Consider the following 13407-nt stretch of genomic DNA (forward strand, 5'->3'; position numbering starts at 1 on the left):
GTATTACCATTATTTTTCATCTTCCTAATAAAAGACTGAACATGTTCAAAGAAACTCGGAGTATTGGAACACCTATATTGAGATTATGTTAACTATACTCAACTTTCCATAGACTCAGTGGCTTTGTGATGATTGTTTGACCTTGATCTATCTTTCAAAGTCTAAGAATTTGTCCTTAAATATTCAGATCTCCTGCACAAATGTCAATAATTCAAGTTTGTGTATGTGTGTGTATACATATATATTAAATATTTTAAAATACTCTTTTAAACTCATAATGCATTACATTTTTGTTTCCTATGTATTATAACTGCTAAAATGAAAATGGTGCTTTTGAAAACCACAGCAAGAGGGCAAGAAAGTATACAGTTAGAGTGATATTTATCAGGTTGAACCAAGGCCAGAATCTTGGTGTCCAGTCCCTTGATCTTATTATTTATCACACAGCAAGACCCAAAAAATAGGGGCATGGAAGGAAGAGAATAAAAAGGCCTCCTGCAAGGACAGACAAAACCAGCCATTGATTGAATTGTATCTGATTGTTCACTGTCCAGTGCACCTGTGCCGATTCCCACCCCTTGCAAAATTTCCTGCGTCCTGAGGTTGAACAGTGTTCATCCTGCAAACAATATCCAAATTGAGATTGGAAGAAAGACAAAAGCTAAATTTATCCTGACACATTCTTCATTCCAAGCTCCCACTTTCCTGTGACGCACAATCGTCATTTTCAATGAAAATGAAAAGCTATTTTCAATAATGAAGAATGGATTCCCCTTCCTACCACCAATATCAGGACAACTGCATCCCACAGAAGTGTCACTTATGGAACTGAGAACAGGAAGGCAGATGTCTCTGTGTCCTCTCATTTGTGCTAATTTTTCACAGAGCTGTAAAGGCAGAAAATAGGGTGTGAGGAAAAGGCTCCAGATCAACTGGGAACAACCGCACAATGTCTCCTAAGAAACTATTTCATTTTCATTGCAAAAGAAAAAGGATTTTCGATTAATTATCTCTGATGATTCTGAAATTGTATCAGTTTTCTATCAAGCAAAAGGCAAAAAAAATCCTGGTTTGACAGAGTCATATCCAAGTAGTCACAGCAAATCTCTGCCCTTCCTTTGGTTTAAGGAATAGTTTGGCAGCATTGTAGTCATCAAGACATAATCTTGCATCTAACCAAAGCAAACCAACAAAATCTTAAGTAGCCTATAAACATGCTTCTAAAATCACATTTGGAAAGTCATTGTATTAATATCTGAGCATGTGATGATGTCACCCAAATTGGAAGCTTCGAGACCAGATAAGCAGATAAATAAATTTTTTTTAGACATAGGTGATAGGCCTATGAGGTCATATAGCCTCACACAAGGAAAGTTAAAATTTGTGACTGGGTCATCATACAGTGTTTATAATAGAAGAATGTGAGTTTGAGGCCAAATATACTTGTGAAAATGGAAATATCGGTGGGATATTCTGAAACTCAGTTTTTTCTCTAAAACATATCAGTATCTGTGAGGACTGGTGGGAATATCAAATGAAATGATGAATATGTTAAGTGTTAACAGGTATTAAGCAAATTATAGTTTTCACATTATTATAGTTATTATTGGTACTAGCATTTTAAGGATTTAGTTTAACTTTGGAATGCTTCTAGTACGGACCTCCTGCTACAATGACTTGACCTTTGAGAAAAATAACATCAGGAATAAATCCAAATATGGTGAATAAGAAAGAAGTTTTAAAACTGCTGTGCATTGAAGACAGCTAGATTATGCTAATAGACGTAATAATTAAAGTACCAAACCCTCTCATTTCTCCCTGAAAATACAGACTGAGAAGAGAAAGAAATAGTCAATGGTGTGTAAAAAAAAAAAAAACTCTGCTCTTGGTTACCCCTTATTCAGTCTATTTCATGCAACCATGTTTAAAGGCGTAAAAGGTGGCCTGGAGGCTGGTGGTAAAATATGTTTCTGCTCCTCTGAGAAGCTGTTAACTCAACAAGCTGTGAACAGCCTCCCAAGTCCTGGGAGAGCAACTATACACTTCTGATTGTATTCTACACATGGGCCAGTGAGAGGACAGGCACCCAAAGACTGAGAGTGGTAATGAGCCCAAAGGAAAACAGAGGCCCATCCTGGCTGTCCCAGGAAATCTTCCTGTACCAGCTCTTGCTCTCATTTCATTAATCTCATAAAAGAAGGCCCCTTACATTTCACTTGATTCAATTTTTAGGAAAGTTAGAGTGTAATGGAGGGGGCTTTGCCATATTATTAATTAACATTTTGCATATGAGGAGCCTTAGACACAGGTTAAATGCCCTGCATAAGTACACACCTGGACTGCTGATGGTTTGGGGCTTGAGCCCATGTACACTGACTGCAGAGCCTGAATTCTTCTTCTTTTTTTTTTAATTGAATTACAGTTGATATACAATGTTATATTAGTTTCAAGGGTATAGCAAAGTGATTGGGTTGTGTATATATATTACATTATAAAATTTTGTAATATTATTTAATATATGTGATTTTTCAGATTCTTTTTCCTTATAGGTTATTACAAAATATTGAGCATAGCTCAGAAGCCCCAGCAAGATGGTAGACACTGGAGTGGCAGCTGTGCCGCATTGGAGCGGCTGTGAGAAGATATCCGATGTCCAGAGACAAAGAGCCTCTACAGGATGGTAGGGGGCCGAATTTGCATTTAGAATCATACCGCATCCCTGCCAGAGACTCTCAGAGAGCTCAAAGAGACCTTGTGTGCACCAGGACCCAGAGACCCCACAGAGACTGAGACAGAACTGTGTTTGAGCATCTCCTGTGGAGGTACAGAGCAGCAGTGGACTGCCACAGGGGCAGGGGCTCTGGGTGCAGCAGACTTGGGCATGACATAAGCCCTCTTGGAGGAGGTCACCGTTAACCCCACCATAGAGCTACCAGAACTTACACAGGAATGGGAAATAGGCTCTTAGAGGACACAAACAGAACCTTGTGCACCAGGACCCAGGATAAAGGAGCAGTGACCCCACAAGAGACTGACCTAGACTTGCTGTCCAAGAGTCTCCAGTGGGGGATTGGGTCGGTGGTGGCCTGCTGCGGGATTGGGGGCACTGAGTGTAGCAGTTCATGCATGGGACCCTTTAAAGGAAGACACCATTATCTTCATTACCTCCACCATAGATTGGCCCAGGGAAATAACAGGGACAGAACACAGCTCCACCCATCAACAGAAAATTGGATTAAAGATTTACTGAGCATGGCCCATCCCTACAGAACAAGACCCAATTTCCCCCTCAGTAAGTCTCCCCCAACAGGAATCTTCCATAAACCTCTTATCCTTATCCATCAGAGGGCAGGCAGACTGAAAACCAGTCATAGAAAACAACCAATCTGATCACATGGACCACAACCTTGTCTAACTCAATGAAACTATGAGCCATACTGTGTAGGGCCACCCAAGATGGATGGGTCATGGTGGAGAGTTCTAACAAAATGTGGTCCACTGGAGAAAGGAATGGCAAACCACTTCAGTATTCCTGCTTTGAGAACCCCATGAACAGTATGAAAAGGCAAAAAGATAGGACACTGAAAGATGAACTCCCCAGGTTGGAGGGTGCCCAATATGCTACTGGAGATCGGTGGAGAAGGAACTCCAGAAAGAATTAAAAGACAGAGCCAAAGCAAAAACCACACCCAGTTGTGGATGTGACTGATGCTATAAAGAGCAATATTGCATAGGAACCTGGAATGTTAGGTCCATGAATCAAGGCAAATTGAAGTGATCAAACAGGTGATGGCAAGAGTGAACACTGACATTTTAGGAAGCAGTGAGCTGAAATGGACTGGAATGGGTGAATTTAACTCAGATGACCATTCTATCTAATACTATGGGCAAGAATCCCTTAGAAGAAATGGAGTAGCCATCATAGTCAACAAAAGAGTCCAAAATGCAGTACTTGGATGCAATCTCAAAAATGACAGAATGATCTCTGTTCGTTTCTAAGGCAAACCATTCAATATCACAATAATCCAAGTCTGTGCCCTGACCAATATAGCTGAAGAAGCTGAAGTTGAACAGTTCTATGAAGACTACAAGACCTTCTAGAACTAACACCCAAAAAAGATGTCCCTTTCTTTATAGGGGACTGGAATGCAAAAGTAGGAAGTCAAGAAACACCTGGAGTAACAGGCAAATTTGGCTATGGAGTATAGAATGAAGGAGGGCAAAGGCTAATAGAGTTTTGCCAAGAGAATGCAAGGGTCATGGAAAACACCCTCTTCCAACAATACAAGAGAAGACTCTACACATGGACATCACAGGATGGTCAATACCAAAATCATATTGACCATATTCTTTGCAGCCAAAGATGGAGAAGCTCTATACAGTCAGTAAAAACAAGACTAGGAGCTGACTGTGGCTCAGATCATGAACTCCTTATTGCCAAAGTCAGACTTAAATTGAAGAAAGTAGGGAAAACCACCAGACTATTCAGGCACAATCTAAATCAAATCCCTTATTTTACAGAGGAAGTGACAAATAGATTCAAGGGATTAGATCTGATAGACAGAGTGCCTGAAGAACAATGGACTGAGGTTCGTGACATTGTACAAGAGACAGGGAGCAAGACCATTCCCAAGAAAAAGAAATGCAAAATGGATGTCTGAGGAGGTCTTACAAATAGCTGTGAAAAGAAGAGGTGCAAAAAGCAAAGGAGAAAAGGAAAGATATACCCATTTGAATTCCGAGTTCCAAAGAATAGCCAGGAGAGATTAGAAAGCCTTCCTCGGTGATCAGTGCAAAGAAATAGAGGAAAACAATAGAATGGGAAAGACTAGAGATCTCTTCAAGAAAATTGGAGATACAAAGGGAAATTTTCATGCAAAGATGGGCTCAATAAAGGACAGAATGGTATGGACCTAACAGAAACAGAAGATATTAATGAGATGGCAAGAATGCACAAAAGAACTATACAAAAAAGATCTTCATGACCCAGATAATCACGATGGTATGAGCACTCACCTAGAACCAGACATCCTGGAATGTGAAGTCAAGTGGGCCTTAGGAAGCATCACAATGAACAAAGCTAGTGGAGGTGATGGAATCCCAGTTAAGTTATTTCTAACCCTAAAGATGATGCTGTGAAAGTGCTGCATTCAATATACCAGCAAATTTAGAAAACTCAGCAATGGCCACAGGACTGGAAAGGTCAGTTTTCATTCCAATCCCAAAGAAAGGCAATCCCAAAGAATGCTCAAACTACCACACAATTGCACTAATCCCACAGGCTAGTAAAGTAATGCTCAAAATTCTCCAAGCCAGGCTTCAACAGTATGTGAACCATGATCCTTCAGATGTTCAAGCTGAATGTAGAAAAGAGAGAGGAACCAGAGATCAAATTGCCAACATCCACTGGATCATTGTAAAAGCAAGAGAGTTCCAGAAAAACATCTACATCTGCTTCAATGACAATGCCAAAACCTTTGACTATGTGGATCACGATAAACTGTGGAAAATTCTAAAAGAGATAGGAATACCAGACCACCTGACCTGCCTCTTGAGAAACCTGTATGCAGGTCAGGAAGCAACAGTTAGAACTGGACATGGAACAACAGACTGGTTCCAAATAAGAAAAGGAGTACATCAAGGCTGTATATTGTCACCCTGCGTATTTAATTTATATGCAGAATACATCATGAGAAATGCTGGGCTGGGTGAAGCACAAGCTGGAATCAAGATAGCCAGGAGAAATATCAATAACCTCAGATATGCGGATGACACCACCCTTATGGCAGAAAGTGAAGAACTAAAGAGCTTCTTGATGAAGGTGAAAGAGGAGAGTGAAAACGGCTTAAAACTCAACATTCAGAAAACTAAGCTCATGGCATCTGGTCCCATCACTCATGGCAAATAGATGGGGAAACAGTGGAAATAGTGACAGAGTTTATTTTGGGAGGCTCCAAAATCACTGCAGATGGTGACTACAGCCGTGAAATAAAATGATGCTTACTCCTTGGAAGAAAAGTTATGACCAACCTAGACAGCATATTAAAAAGCAGAGACATTACCCTGCCAACAAAGTTCCATCTAGTCAAAGCTATGATTTTTCCAATAGTCATAAAGAAAGCTGAGCACTGAAGAATTGATGCTTTTGAACTGTGGTGTTGGAGAAGACTCTTGAGATTGACTTGGACTGCAAGGAGATCCAATCAGTCCATCCTAAAGGAAATCAGTCCTGAATATTCATTGGAAGAACTCATGCTGAAGCTGAAACTCCAATACTTTGACCACCTGATGTGAAGAACCGGCTCATTTGAAAAGACCCTGATGCTGGGAAAGATTGATGGTGGGAGGAGAAGGGGAGGGCAGAGGATGAGATGGTTAGATGGCATCACTGACTCAATGGACATGACTTTGAGTAAACTCTAGTAATTGGTGATGGACTGGGAAGCCTGGCATGCTACAGCCCGTGGGGTCGTAAAGATAGTTGGACGTGACTGAACGACTGAACTGAACTGAACTAACTTGTGCTATACAGTAAATCCTGGCTGGTTATATGTTATATATATAGTAGTGTGTATATGTTAATCCTGAACGTATTAGTTGCTCAGTCATGTCTGACTCTTTATGACGCCATGGACTGTATCCTGCCAGTCTCCTCTGTCCATGAAATTGTCCAGGCAAGAATATTGGAGTGGGTTGCCATTCCCTTCTCGGGGGGATCTTCCCAACCCAGGGATTGAACCCAAATCTCCAGCGTTACAGGCGGATTCTTTCTGTCTGAGCCATCAAGGAAGCCCCATTAACCCCAAACTCCTAATTTATCCCTCCTCTCCTTTCCTTTTTGGTAACCATAATTTTTTTCCCTATCTGTGGATCTGTTTCTTTTTTGTATATAAGTTCATTTGTACCATTTTATTTTTTTCAGCTTCCACATAGAAGTCTGGCTTTGTCTTTGTCCTGTTTATTTCAGTTAGTAAGATAATCTGTAAACCCACCCATGTTGCTGCAAGTGGCATTATTTTATTCTTTTTAGGGCTAATATTCTATTGTGTATGTGTACCACATCTTATTTCATCCCTGCAGTGTCAGTGGGCACTTAGACTGCTTTCATGTCCTGGCTATTGTAAATATTGCTGCAGTAACATTGTGGTGCATGTATCTTTTCAAATTATTATTATTATTCTGGATATATGTCCAGGAGTGGGATTATAGGATCATACAGTAGCTCTATTTTCAGTTTTTAAAAAAACTTCCCTACTGTTCTCCATGTGTCAGTTTACATCCCCACATACAGTGTAGGAGAAGTACTTTTTCTCTACACCCTCTTCAAGTCATTATTTGCAAACTTTTTGATGGTGGCCATTCTGACTGTTGTGAGGTAGTATGGATTCGCATCTCTAATAATTAGCAAAGTTGAGCGTCTTTTCATGGGCCTTTTGGCCATCTTTGGAGAAATGTTTATTTTGACCTTCTGCTTCTTTTTTGATTGAGAGTGGTTTTTTAAAAAATATTTTTAATAATATTTTAATATTTTAAATATTAAATTTAATATTTTTAATATTGGTTTTTTAAAATATTAAGCTGTATAAGCTGTTTGTGTTATTTAGCTATTAATTCCTTGTCTATCACATCATCCACAAATATTTTCTTCCATTATATAGGTTGTCTTTTTGTTTTGTTTACAGTTTCCTTTCCTGTGTGAAAGCTTTTAAGTTTAATTAGGTCCATCATGTTTATTTTTGTTTTTATTTCCATTAGTCTAGGTGGCTGTTGCTGTTGTTTAATCACTAAGTCTTATCTGATTCTTTTGGACCCCAGGGACTATAGCCCACCAGCTTCCTCTGTCCATGGGATTTTCCAGTCAAGAATACTGAAGTGAGTTGCCATTTCTTTCTCCAGGGGATCTTCCTGACCCAGGGGTCAAACTCGCATCTGCTGCATTGGCAGGCGGATTCTTTATCACTGAATCACCACGGTAGCCCCATTAGTCTAGGAGATGGCTCATCCAAAAAGATATTGCTGTGATATATGTCAGAGTGTTCGGCCTATACTTTCTTCTAGGAGTTTCATAGTACTCAGTATTACATTAGGTCTTTAATCCATTTTGAGTTCATTTCTGTATATGGTGTGAGAAAAATCTTTCAATTTTGTTCTTTTATATGTGGCTATCCAGTTTTCCCAGTAACACTTAATGAAGAGACTGTCTTTCTCCATTGTATACTCTTAACTTCTTTGTCATAGATTGACCATAAGTATGTGGGTTTATTTCTGCCGCCTGAATTCTTAACCTCAGCCACTTGCACTCTTTGGACAAAACAGTTTTAAGTACATGTTGAGTCTGAGAGGCAGAAATACAAAAAAAAAGTGAGTCTAAAAATGGTTGCATTTACAGTGTTTTACATGAATTGAGTATAAAATGAATGCATGGTACAGAAGGTGAACAAGAATGCCCATATTATAGCATGGTCTCCAACCCTAAGACCACAGATCTGTACTACAAATCACAAAAATCAGATCAAGCCACCAGGCCATAATAGAATCAGCTTCAAGTTAGGAATTTATTGAACTATACACACACACACACACACACACACACACACACCCCTCAGTAAAACAAAACACCAAATTACAAACTTCTTGAGGCCAAAGATCCCAGTAAAATATACCTTTGTCTCCATGACTGAGAGCTTAAAAAGTAATTTTAAATGAGTTAAAAGTCTGTAGATAGCTTTGAAGAAAAGATTAATTGACAATACTATTTACATAATGTCTTATTTTGTATTTGTTATGGACTAGAAGTTTGTGTCCCCACTCCCCCCAGAATTCATATGTTGAAACCTAATCCTCAGTGTGATGGTATTTGAAGATAGGAATTTTGGAAGGTGATTAGGTCATAAAGGTGGAGCTCTTACGTAAAGATTAGTGCCCTTACAAAAGACTCCAGAGAGTTCCCTCATCCTCTCCCATCATGAACCAGGAAGCGGGTACCAGGCACCACATCTGCTTATGCCTTGATCTTGGACTTCCTAATAACCAGAACTGTGAGAAATACATTTCTATTGTTTATAAAACATCCAGTCTATCACATTTTGTTATAGCAGACCAAGCAGACTAAGATAGCATTTGATAATTTTATGATTTGGTAGAAAATTTCCCACAATTTGTCCTAGTTTTCTTTAATATTATTTCATACTCTCATTAAAATAGAAAGAACTGGCAAGAGTCTCTTGAGGGTAGCTCATTTGCAATTTAAATGATTCTTATTAAACAAACCTAGAGAAGAAAGTCAGTTTTATTATTTTTCAGAAATAACTGAATCACAGTATTTAATCAATGACTCATTTTGTCAAACAAATACCAAAAAAAGTATTGAGTTACTCAATAGAATACAATATCAGTTTGTATGACAACATTATTTAAGATTTTAGAATGATACCATGCCAAATTAAGGAAGCAACTCTGAGATCTTTTCTCATCATATAGAGAATGACAATGATGAGAAGGAATTAATACTGTTTTGGAGTTATAAATGGCTTCCTTTCAAAATGCAATTATTTGACAAGACCCATGATACACATGATAAAATTCAGAGACTCGGGTCAAAACAACAAGCTATTGTAAACTAGCTGTCAACTGAATGTCTACAGAAACAGGAATTACCCACCACAGTATCCATTGGCTAGTTGAAAAGGTTAGCATCCTTTTCAACAAACTAGTGAACTATCCACCAGAGGAAAAAAACAAAACAAAACAGAATTTACTGATAAAATCAATCTCAGCTCAGAAAAGGATTTAAAGCTGTGTATTAGGAGGAAACGGTATTCATGATTTTAAAATATTTAGCTAACAGATTGTTTAGCTCCAATCACAGATCTGTATCTGCTGTTTAGCTCATGGAACTAAAAATATTCACTTATTTGGCACATTCTTCTGGTGAAATTATTGGCAGAAATTTTAAATTAGGTAGAATTCTTATGTTTCAGATGCAAAGGTGTTTTTTCCCCCTTGGTTTTATGTGGGTTTTGCTGCTGTTGTTGTGTTTGCTCTTTGTTTCTTCATTACAGGGAGTTTATAAGGATGTAGGTAGAAGGAAAAGTGTAAGTAACTATGGAGAACAGTGGAAGGCTAATAACTATCAGGTTAATGAGTCATTTGATAAACTTGTATACAATGTTTTTTCATTTTAAGGAGCAAGTGTAAGCCAATAGCTCTCTCACCCTTTACATTATTTTATTAGCTTTTTAACTACTTGACCCTCATATGAAATCAAGAAAATGAAAATTACAAAAAGGCATGACTTTTGTCAGTGACTTTCTTGTCTCTGTAACAAATGGTAGCCCACACATAAGTGATCTGTAAACTAGTTTCCAAGCCTGCCTTTTTTGAGAGAAAAAACTAGATGAGACCATCTAGTTCACAGTAACTAGCAGCAGATGACTAGTACCCTGATGGTGAAGGATAAAAACAGAACATTGGCACAGGGATCTTTCTAAGCAGAATTTCTTCAGTGCTGGTGACTTCCCTGGTGGTCCAGTGGTTAAGAATCCTTGTTTCCAATGCAGGGGATGTGAGTTTAGCCTGGGAGGGAACTAAGATCCCCTCCCTGCCAAATAAAGAATTTCTTCATTGCTGAATTTCAGACTAATGACTCCAGAGAGCCGCTGAGAATGTGCCTCAGCTGCCTATGGATTATCTCTAGCAAAATTGGAATTTGATATTGTGGATTTGATATTGGATTTGATTTATGGATTCAATATTGTGTTGCTACCTAAACAACCCAATCTGTACTTCAGTTTCCATACTGAGTTAACTGTCTTCTCCTTCTCCCTATATACAGGCTGGCACTGGTTAACGCAGTCCTCATAGGACATAACTGTTAAGACACATTACATTTATTGTTCCCATGACTCTAAGATATTCCATTTACCATAACCATCCTCCTTTAAAAATAGTAGCTGTCCCCCTGCTCTTAGCCCCTCCTTGAAAATCCTTTGTCTCTACCGTGGAAACTTCCCTGGTGGCTCAGATTGTAAACAATCTGCCTACAATGTGGGAGACCCGGGTTCTATCCCTGGGTTGGGAAGTTCACCCAGAGAAGAAAATGTCAACCCACTCCAGTATTCTTGCCTGGAGAATCCCATGGACAGAGGAGCTTGGCGGGGTAGAGTCCATGTGGTTGCAAAGAGGCAGACACTACTGAAGCAAATTAGTACACAGTCACCATGGAAACTATTGTGGAAAAGTTAGGCTTTCTTAGAAAATATGTTTATTTAGACTTAGAAAAAGAGAAGACACTGTGGAAAATAGAACTAGTATTAGGAAGCTGACCCGATCATGGTTAAACTGGTTTCCTCACTATAGAATTTAAAATGGTACTAGTATTAGGAAGCTGACCCGATCATGGTTAAACTGGTTTCTTCACTATAGAATTTCTCAGAGCCTTTAACAATTAGTATGCAAAGGAGCCTCAGGGAAGGGTCTGTTATTAGTAAGTTGTTACATGCTCACTTGATAGTTCCCTGTCAAGAGTAATATCATGAAGTATATACCTTACAAATTCCATTGCTGAAGATAATCACTTCACCCCTGCCCTCCAGTAAAGTTTTATTTAGGACACAAGTATCCTCTTCTTAAAACTCAAATACTTTGGAAGGGTAAGGAGATTAGTAAAATTTTATATTTTATGTGGTTTAGTTTGAGAAGGTTGCTTTCCCCCTAACATCTAATTATGCACCATTATGATGTTGATTGGACTTCCCTATGCTCAAGTGGTAAAGAATCACCTACAATGCTAGGGACGCAGAAGATGAGAGTTTGATCCCTGGGTCAGGAAGATCCCCTAGAAGAAGAAATAGCAACCCATTCCAATATGCTTGCCTGAAAAATCCCACGGCCAGAGGAGGCTGGCGGGCTACAGTCCATGGGATCAGAGTCAGACATGACTGAGCACGTGATAGTTGATAGATGAATGTTGATACAGAAGGAAAGGAGAAATAATGCTGTTAAAGCAGGTGCAATTGAATGGGTACATTTCTGGGTGTAAGAAGTAGCAAGGGGGACTGGATAAATGAGAATGAGAAGAGAACTAAATATGTGGTTTTACTTACATTAGGTTGGATTAGGTTGCATTGGAGTTTGTGGGAGAACTATTACTAGAGTCAGTATAAAACCTAATGGTGTCTGTTTCACAGATAGGGATGCTTTCCACAAATACATCCATCTTTCTCTTCTCCCATACAACAAGCATTCCTCCTCTCAAAATTTTAGCTAGTTAAATTCTGGGCCCCTGGAATTCAGTTTAGCTATGTTTGGGTTAAATATGAAAAATGTGGCTAACTGAGGCCCTACCATTCATTTGTTGGAACTGTTGTTTAAGATTTTTTTTTTTACATGGACCATTTTTAAAGTCTTTAATGAATTACAATACATTTAAAATACAATTACAATACAATTAAAATACAAAATATTCTGTTTTATGCTTTGGTTTTTTAGCCACGAGTCATGTTGGAATCTTAGCTCTCTGACCAAGGATCAGATCTGTACCCGATGCGTTGGAAGGTGAAGTCTTAACCACTGGACTGCCAGGGACGTCCTGGAACTGTTTTTATAACAAAAATTTTTCCAAATTTCAAAATATGAACTTATTGGTGTACTTTTTAAGTATAACCTGTTTTAATATGTAGTCTACTGAAAGGTTTTTTCCCACTCAGTATGCTATTTTTTCTAAACTAGATGAACAAATCCATCCTTCTAAGTGTGAGGATGTAATTACTAGTCATAGAAATATATGTATTTTGGAGGTTTATATTATCACTTTTATTTGGAGAGCTCAAGTTATTGCCAAAGTTCAAACGGTATACAGCTCCAGGAATATTTAGCCTCTTGACTAAAGAGAGACAAGATTATATAACGATGCTCTGGCTTAAGCAAAAACAAACCAAACTAAGAACTTCATCATAGGCAGTTGTAGTCTTGATAATCAGAACTGTCTGTCTTAAAGAGCAGCCTTATCTCCCAAAAGAACAAAATGCATGTTTCTTGATAGAAGATCATGTTAACTATATTTTCTGTATTCTTGATTCTCTGGCATCCGGGACCTTGCTAACCAGGGGAAGATTGCCCTTCCCAGGGCCAGTTAATTACTTTCAAAAGCAAATGAACCTCCTATAAGCACAACTTACATATACAAACCAACCAATCCCACCTCCCCCCCACATACACGCCTCCTCTGCCAGGCTTTTACATTGCAGATTAATATTTCCTCTGTCTTAATCATCTCAGGGCCAGGTATCAGACAATTCAAAAAAGTCCCTACACCCAGGGATGATGGAATTATTCCAAATAGCCAATCTTAAGCCTTCTTACCCTGCCTTGCTCGTTTTTCCCCTGGAGACCACAGTAAAGGCTCTT

The 13407-nt window shown here is 38.8% G+C and overlaps 1 long non-coding RNA gene across 1 annotated transcript; it reads left to right on the forward strand.

Annotated features, from left to right (window-relative positions):
• Positions 1–8934: 8934 nt before the first annotated feature.
• LOC139037998 (uncharacterized) lies at positions 8935–12631 on the forward strand. The gene is made up of 2 exons (XR_011490901.1): positions 8935–9038; positions 12490–12631. It is a non-coding gene; the product is annotated as an uncharacterized lncRNA (long non-coding RNA).
• Positions 12632–13407: the final 776 nt, after the last annotated feature.

The sequence above is a fragment of the Odocoileus virginianus genome, chromosome 13 (assembly GCF_023699985.2).
Source record: "Odocoileus virginianus isolate 20LAN1187 ecotype Illinois chromosome 13, Ovbor_1.2, whole genome shotgun sequence".
Classification (NCBI taxonomy): domain Eukaryota; kingdom Metazoa; phylum Chordata; class Mammalia; order Artiodactyla; family Cervidae; genus Odocoileus; species Odocoileus virginianus.